Genomic DNA, 9,347 nt, shown 5'->3' on the forward strand with positions numbered 1-9,347 from the left:
AAATTTGAAGCCGTTCACCAAACGAATGTCCAATCAGCGTTGGCTTTGAGGCGGGTTGAGGTGTGACGCAATGAGAAGAGCGACAGTTCAGTCTAAAGAACATGGCGGCTTTAGCCGATGAAACTAGCGTTAGCGTGGCTATCGAGCAAGTTTTATCGGAATTACAGAGCATTTCTTCACTGAAAGAAGAGCAAAACACTGCTCTGGAGGCTTTTCTCAGAGGAAAAGATGTTTTTGCTCTTCTCCCGACTGGTTTCGGCAAGAGTAGCCTGGCTTGTGGTTGTGTTTACGTCGTCGCTCTGTTAGTACGTCATATGCTTCGTTGATCTGATTGGTTTATTTGGCCCGTCTATCACCAACATAGGCCAATCAGCTAACCAGTATTTTCACCCCTTCCCAAAATTACTTCAACGGAAGGTTTCCAGATGGATATGTGGAGCAAATCCATCTGGCGGAGTCAGGTAAATGTTTTCTAGGTTCTCTCATAGAATGATAAATGGTGTTAAATGCTGCCCTTAGATCCAGCAACGCCAGCACTGTCATTGCCAGTCATGAAACACCTTCAAAGTTCAGTCACTGTACTATACTGATCACTGCAGCCTGAATGGAAAGGCATTGAAGCAGCTGGTCATTGTTAGCAAGCCGTTTAGCTGCTGAAACAGCTTTTTCAATAGTCTAACTGATGAGGGGCAGGTTTGAGGTGGGCCTGTAGTTCTGCAGCAGCAGCTCATCAGTTTCTTCACAGATCATTTCCTGTCCTCCTTCCTACAAGAAGATGACTTACTTTCTTTTTTTGTTTCACATTCAAAGCCACCCTAAGCCAATTCTTTGGGTCCAAAAGTATGTTGCATCAGGCTCAATAACATGTTTCCTCATTAGCTCAGAAGGACAAGAAGAGGCGATTTAAGCATCGTCGGAGCATTTTCACACTGCGCCCCTGTAGACATGCTTCAGATTTGCACCAGTATACAGCTCCATACCAGCTGGTATTAGGATTTCAAGACACTTTGAAATGTGATCATCTTATCTTACAACTGGATCAATGACCTTGTAATGAAGGAGAAAACAGTTAAGCAAACAAATAGGTTTATGGTAAACCAGGTGAATAAAATTAAAGCTTTTGAGTAAAACTAGTTTTTTAAAAGTTTACTGACAAAGTTGCATCTGGTAACAGACATTCAGTAATTTACATATCAAGTCATCAATCAAATTTGTAAACAGGTTGTTAGAAATTAAATCTTTGCTGCCATTTGCTTCTGTAAACTTGGCTAGACAGTATTTTGCCAAATGTTAAACCATTTTCTTTTACACACATAAACTTCAAACATCTTATTCCCGGGAATTTTTATCTTCTGGAAGCACGTTGGTGAGGTCAGAAACTGATGTTGGATGAGACGGCTCAACTCAAAGCCTCTTCTCATTCCTTATTGGGTTGTTCCATCAGAAGGTAAGGAACTTCAAACCAATCCTGCTCATTTAGGAATCTTTATGGACAATATCTGCTATAGAATAGTAATAAAAGGTCAACATATCTTTGTTAAAGCGCTCAGAGTTCATCTACCTGAACTATGAGGCCAAACCAGTCTTCTACACTGCAAAGACTATCTAAAAATGAGTCAAAATGTGTTAGATATATTTTATTTATACTCCGTTTGTGTTTCATGGGTTGTGTTCTAATTAACTATTAGGATGTATAATGTGTGATTCATCTTTTATTAACTCTTGCTTAAGATCATTCCAGATAAATGTCAGGCAACGGACGGGTTGTGAAGGAGGCCTGAACATCCTCTATCACATGTTTCTTCTAAACATGTGTTCTTGGAACAATTCAATTGTAAAACAACCACATGCTTTGTTTTAACATATGTGCTGAGGTTTAAATTAAGATCCTTTTGTTTCCCTTTCCCTTAGTTAAACCTCAGCTGGTGTAATAGGGACATCCCCTTTTCTTTAATAAATAGCGAGGAGAAAGCTGAAGGCTGCAGAGTGGGTTGGAGATTTGTAAACTCCGCAGTCTCTTCCTACTCTCCTTGCGAGTAACTAAATTAATTGTCTCTGTGCCTTCTTTCTTTCCCTGTATGTATGTATGATGTTTTAGGTGCTTAGACCTGACAAAATGTCTTAAATTAAGTGTGTGTAGGGCAGGTAAATAAGATCTGTCAATGGAATGAGCATTTTTTACTCTTAAAATATAAATAAAATAGGATAATTAGATATTATGCACTTGATATAAGAGACTGCAGTTGTTTTTTTTAATTTTTTTAATAAATTGACTTATTCCATTGTCAAAGTGTATCCCTTAACTGCTCAGTTCAAGAAAAAAGCTCTTTTTTAAAGAAGAATAAACTTACTTAGGTTTCAATGTTTTGCAGTGTAATATCAGCTCCACATCATACGTTTCCCTCCACCCAACAGAGTTCTATCAGAAAAGTGTCCCAGACTTCTTTAATGGATTTCCAGATAGAGATGCATGATTTGCCCACCAATAAAACACGGGTTTACTGTAAGGGGGGCCCAAATGAAAAGTCATGTCTAGCTTTCTTAAGCTGTTAAGCCCAGAAGGTCTCAGAAGCTATTTCTATGGCGGTAAACTGGTGCAAAGATCCTGCAAACACACAAATGATGCTAGCACACAAAACAGATGCTGCAATCAGACTGTAGACATTACTATGAAGCAATGCCAAGGATTCGACAGTCAAAAAAACAAAGATGCGTGTTTAGAGGACATCTGGAAAAAAAAAAAGAAATTATATTTCCTTTGAATCTTTTGGTTTGTGTTAATCTCTCCAAAGTTTTAGAAAGCAGCAAAACGATGGTGAACATCTGCTGGTGAAGATTCTCAGTCATCCAGGTCATCGTCATTCCATAAAAGTTAAAAAAATCAATCTACTGGACTTTGTTTCCAAGTTTGAAGACGTTTCACTTTCCATCCAGGAAGCTTTTTCAATTCAATTGTCGATTTATTTTTAATGTCTGTAAGTACTGTATAAAAATAAGACTCACATATAAACACACAAAACAATGAAAAAAAGTTTAAGAAAAACAACAACAAACCACTGGCTTCAAACTTGCAAAACAAAGTCCAGTGGGTTTTTTTTTTTTACTTATTTGGAATGACGATGATCTGGATGACTGAGAATCTTCACCAGCAGATGTTCACCATCGTTTTGCTGCTTTTGTCTGGGATCAGAGAAGTTCTCCATCAATAAGTTACTGGGATCTATTCCCATTGGTACGAAAATATTTTTGTTATTTTAAATGCTTATATTCTGTTACAATCTTGGTAAAATTGCTGCTCTAAGTGTGTCAATCTGTCAACTAAAAGCCTGTTTTAGAGTCTCTACACTCCAGTTAACGATTAATCGATTAATAAATAAGTTAACGATTATTTCAATAACAGATTAATAGTTTCAGGTCTTCTACTTCTTTCTTCAGGAAGATCCTTTCTGAGGTTTGTTTGTTTTCTTTACACCGTGGGTCACAGTTTAACCACAGTTCAATATACATCTACCTCTTTCTAGAACGTATCAAGGAAAAGAAAACGTCTGAAATAAAACCTGCATGGGTCACTGCAGTAATATTTTATCCCCCCTTCCCCCTGTGCTTGAACAAGAAATGTTAAAACAAACATTCCTAGAAACATGTTAACGACAGTTATATTCTTATGCCAACTTTGAAACTAGTTCATCCGGATTCGGTAAAGTACATATCCAGACTAGAGTGATAAAAATTTATTGGGTAGGTGTGTATGCGTGTGTGTGTACCTGTCTAGCCATCAGAGTGAGGACTATTTTTCTAATTTCATCTTTGTATTGAGGAACACTTGTTGCAAAGTGAGGACATTTTGCTGGTCCTCACAATGGTTGGGTTTAGGGCTAAAGGGCATGGCACGACCCGATCCGTCCCAGAAGCACGATCCGTCCTGCCCAGATATACATCCGGGTTCCCGTAATAATGTCATTATTTTACTAAAATTACTTATTTCTATCTATGCTAATACACATCTTTAGAAAAAATATTTTATGATTTTTGTGAGACGATTCTGATGGTTTTTACGTTTCCTTGTCAAACTGCTTCTCTGACGTCACAGTGTATTCTCATTATCAGTGCGTATGAAATCGTACGAAAAATTATGCACAGTAATTTCGTACGTTTTTGACGTTTTTTTCGTCGTATTTCGTCATATTTTTACGTCTTGCCTCGAGACAAGATATCCTTGCGCATCTTACGCAACATTCAATAACATAGAATTTAACATACAATTAACCCTAACCCTGACCCTAACATACAAAACAGCAAGCAACGTAGTGAGAGACATCGAGAAGTAATTATTGCACAGTTTTTCCCAGTTTTACGTCCGTCCACAGATCGGCATTTTTCGTCTGTCTGGCTTCGCATGCGCACTGATCTGTTTTTTCAAGGAAAAACGTCAAAAACGTACGAAATACTGTGCATAACTTTTTGCAGGATTTCATACGAACTGATAATGAGAATATGTTGGACGTCATCATGGGACATTCTCAGAGCAGTCCGGCTAAATATGATTAAACCATGTTTATCTGCATTGTAGTTGTTTCTTTCTTTAGATTACGCACTATATAACATAAAAAAATATTTTATTGTGTTTTTACAGCACTAGTGGCTCGTTTTTATGGACAGTAGACTGAGAGGAAAGGGGAAATGAGACATGCTGGAATTCGGCCCGATTCGAACTCTGGTCTGGACTAAGTCCTCCGTAGATGCGTCGTGCACGCCAACCACTGCGCCACCGAAGCAGGCCCTACCATAACATCAAAACGAAACCAAAACAAAATTCAAAAAGACTATATTTATGTGTAAATCCAGAGCCGAAAAAGTTAGCCCCCGGAAGTAGCATCAATCCAATTTCCTGTGAAGATCGGGAACAGAGTGATAAAACAGAAAGGATTTTAGTGCATTTATTTTCTCAGGAAATACATTATTAACCTTTAACACTTTATGTTTTAGTACTATTTTTGGGGAGGGAAAAAAAGTCATTTAGGTCTTTTCAAGAAAATAAAATCGAGGGCGACCCAGATTTATATCTGGATGCACAAATGAGCTGATGGCGCATTTGCAGAATGGATCGTGCTTCAGGGATGGATTGGGTAGTGACAGGGCTGTGTATCTTTACTACAGCACTGTGTCGCAGATATTTTTGACATATGCCTGATTTTGAAGCATTGTCCTCGCTATGTTACGCCACACCACAACACCAGAGGGACATTCAGGAACTAGCTAGGATTGAGAGTGTCCGTGTGTCAGTTTGACGCACTTGTTCACCGCCTACAACCCCTCATCCAACGCCGGACGACACAATGTTCACACGGTTCGACTGTCTCGGTTCGGTTCGCGTGTGTTTTGTTCGGTTCATGCGCTGCTCCTTTTTCTCATAGGGGAAGCGATTACACTCCAGAGCAGAAGGTGGCGGTACTGCGACCAAAGCCAACCACCTGTAGTAAACAAGAAGAAGAAGAAGCGAAGCAGCGTAGCCAGGTGTAGCAGAAAAAAATCAGTTGTTGTGGAGAATTGTGTGGGTATGGCGAGTGGGAAAGAACAGGAGTTGGAAGACGCGCCAGCAGCACTTTATAGGTCTGCTGTATGGGACCACTTTGCATTTAGAGTGACCTACGATGACGGCGGAAAGAAAGCTGGGGATAAAAGTGCAACAGTGTGCAAGCATCGTGCAACACGTTTTGTTTATGCTAACAGCAACACGACCAACATGTCAGGCTAACAATCAACATATACCGAACCGAAAACCGTGACCACGAAACCGTGAACCGAACCGAACCGTTAATTTTGTGAACCGTTCCACCCCCAGTCCTAGGCAATGTGGACGGCGCTACAGCCAGAGTTTCTGCCATTAGATACCAAACCGGAAATATGCATAGTGTAGAGCGGATGTAGAACTGATCAATCATAGGCCTCCTCTCTGCGGTCACCTACAGTTTTGGAGAGGAGCAGCAGAGTGTCTGCGGAAGCATATCTGTGTTAACTGCGACACACAGACAGACGACCTGGTTTCTGAGTATAAATCAGCCTTTAGGGTGAGGTATGAATTGGTAATGGTTAGCTTTAGGGCATAGAAAGGGTTGAAAATGATTGAAAATCGATGGAAGTCAATGGCAGTTTACACATGGTCCTCACTACATATAGCAGAACAAGTAAGGGTGTGTGTGTGTGTGGCAGGATCAGGACAGGCCTGGAGGCGTGTCACATGTAAAGAAGGTAAGCCGATCAACTCAGCTGTTGCAGAAACAGGTAAACAGAGTAAAAACTAAATAATACGAAGGCTCTGATTATTGGGGCTGTTTTCTTTTCCCTCTCCAACTCTTTTTACAAGGAGTTTCAATTTCAGGCCCTGGAGGTCGCGGCCTCTCGGTTCCAGCCCTTCAGAGAGGAGGTGGGGCGGGGGAACCTGTCGCACAGAATCCCCGGCTCGCCGGCTGAAGAGGCGCAGGCGTGCTCATACGCCCATCGACCAGACCGATGGAAACCTCCGCCTCCAGCACAGCTGCCTCGGGGAGATCCCAGGTGGCAAATATTCTCCTGCAGTGCGGCAGCGAGCATTCGATCCCACCCAAACCGAGGTCGGCAAATCTGTCAAGTCAGTGCAGCCAGGACCTCGGCGGCGGTGAGGCGTGACTTTGTTGGGGCTGAATGTTTCTGGCACCCCATTAACGGCAGGATGGGTTGGTCCAGAGGCGCTTAAAGGGTCCTCTGTGTCCGATCCTCTGGGCTAAAAGTCGCCTGCAGCTGTGCGCCGTGCTTTCTCTGAGCAGACCGGTTCCTTATGGTGCTGCGTGGAAATCGAAGGGAAGCTTCAGGGCTGCAAAACGATGTTCCCTTTATGTTTACTGTGAGGAAAACAGTCTCAGATGTCCTTCTGGCTTCCAGTAAAACAAGATGCACCTCAAAGAAAGAAAACAAACAACAAAACAGGTTTCAAAGGAAGGAGGAGGAATGTTTGAAGGGAAGGGAACCCCAGTTCGACCAGGGCTTTGGAAGGAGACACCATGGAGGTCCGGTCAGTGCGGAGCTGAGGAATAGTTCCTCGCAGCGTTGCAGGTTGGTTCTGGAGCAAAGCAGCAAAGGAAATCCCGCTCTGAGCAACTCCAACCCATCACTCCATCTTTACGGAGCTTCCTGCAGTTTGTCACCCCTGAAACACACTGACAGACAGTTTATACGCCAAACATGATTCACAACATGATTCTGTCCAGTCACAGGCGCCGCTAAAGATGTTACGGCCTCCAGGAGATGCAGCCTCCATGGAAAAACAGACGAATAACAGAAAGGAGCCAGAACTCACAGGAGAGGATCAAAGCGGGCACAGAAAGCTGAAATTTTCCACTTTTATTCACAACCACAACCTTCTTCGTGGCTTATTTTCTGTTGATAGATGTAAAGAATGAAATGATTGTTAAATGGAAGGAGAGAAATAAAATGAAGCGAGGAACCAGAGAATGTGGAGGAATGGGCCCGTTTGGCAGATATGGAGGGAAACCATCACTATGAATCACTGAAAACTCATTGTTCTGACATGGGGAAACACGGCAGAGGCCTCTCATCCTATGGGACGGACTGCGAAGTTGGACAGAGCTGATGGACAAACAGCTGGAAAGGAGGTTTTATCTAAAGACCATGAGAACAAAACCACCAAAGGAGCAGCTTAACGCCCCGCAAAGACCCAAAGCTCTGAACTAAACTCACACGAGGATCAAACCATTAAGTTTGAAGTTCGCCGCAGTTCTTCCAGCAGTCCACACTTTCTCTGCTCTCTTTTTCTCATCGTCTTCTGCTTCTTTCTCACAGGTTGCCTGCTGTGATTGTCGGCCAGAGGAGACTGAGTTGTTCCTCCGAGTAAAAATGAATAAAATTAGTCAAAGAGTCTCTGCATTCACAGCATCAGGAGTAGAACTCTGTCCCTAAGAACATCAGAGACCTTACATTCACTCTTTTCAAAAAGCCACCTTTCATTTGCCCAGAAAACATTTTTACTTGCCCAGTATAATGTTTGATAAATATAGTTCCTAATATTCATTTTCTGTACATATATCAATGAAACATGTTTGTTTTTTAAGTTTCCAGGTTCCTGGTGTGTATCTGCATGCGTCAGATAATGAACTCCAGCCTACATTACCGTGTTAACATGCTTTTCAATCCTTCCTGCACATTCTTTTCAAACTACACTTTAAACTAAACTTTAAAATATAAATTTTAATGTTAAAAATCAAAAAAAAACTTGACAGGTTAAAAACTTAAGATAAATCACAAGACAGAAGTCAATGTCACAGATGAATAACTTTTATTTTAGAGTCACGGTATGTTTATACAAGATAATACTATTAATATAATGTGACTTTTCTAGAGAATCATTATACATAGTTATTTTATTCAGGGTTTCCACAGTCTGACATCATTTCAGAATTCCCTGACTTTTAACTGACTCAGGATTAGTTTTCCCTGACAAAATAAATGCAGCAACAAGACAATAATAATAACATAACAGGTCACCAATCTAACATGTTTAGCTCTATAACATTTAAATGCACCTCTCCAATGTCTGAGAGAAAAAATTAATGAAAATTTTTTAATGTATGACCTGCATCACTGTACAGAAGGCTGCCATATGATAGCGCTTTCTAGCTTGTTTGTTGTTTTGGTAACTGCATCAAAATTAAACGCTAGGTGGACAAAAATCACGCCACTTTTTCAAATCACGCGAGAATGTGTACAAAACAACAAAACTGGAGCCGGCAACGCTTCTGGGTCGTTTTCATCGAATGTCGGGGATTTTAAAGCTACGGTGTGTAATTTTCAGCGACATCTGGCGGTCAGACTGCAGACCGCAGCAACATGAACATCTCCCCCCCCCCAACAGTACGGCGAGCGTTACGAGACAAAATGTCTTCCACGACGTCCGCATCACCTACCTTCTCAAGTGATGAGGTTTGTTTACATAGATAATTTTAATACTGCCATCTATTGTTCAGTACCGTCTCAGTTCATCTCTCTCAACTTGCCGTAGTTACTTTGGAGCGTAATGGGAGATCTCGCAATCGCTAGTTTGTTGGCTCTGCGCTGCCGTAGCGCAAAGATGTCTGCCTCCATGGCTGCGAGACCCGCTCCTATGTAATTATAAATAACAAATTCTAAGGCAACGTTAAGGTTAAGAGGCTGAGCTCGTAGATGATGATAAATAACATAGTTATGTATAATATATTACATTTCTGTATATTCATTTGTTACATTCTGTATTTACATGACTGTATATCCCTGTAATTATTACACACTGTAGCTTTAAAGTACTTTTGAGTGATAAA

Source organism: Cyprinodon tularosa, unplaced genomic scaffold (genome assembly GCF_016077235.1).
Source record: "Cyprinodon tularosa strain WSP-4 unplaced genomic scaffold, ASM1607723v1 ctg744, whole genome shotgun sequence".
NCBI classification, from domain to species: Eukaryota; Metazoa; Chordata; class Actinopteri; order Cyprinodontiformes; family Cyprinodontidae; genus Cyprinodon; species Cyprinodon tularosa.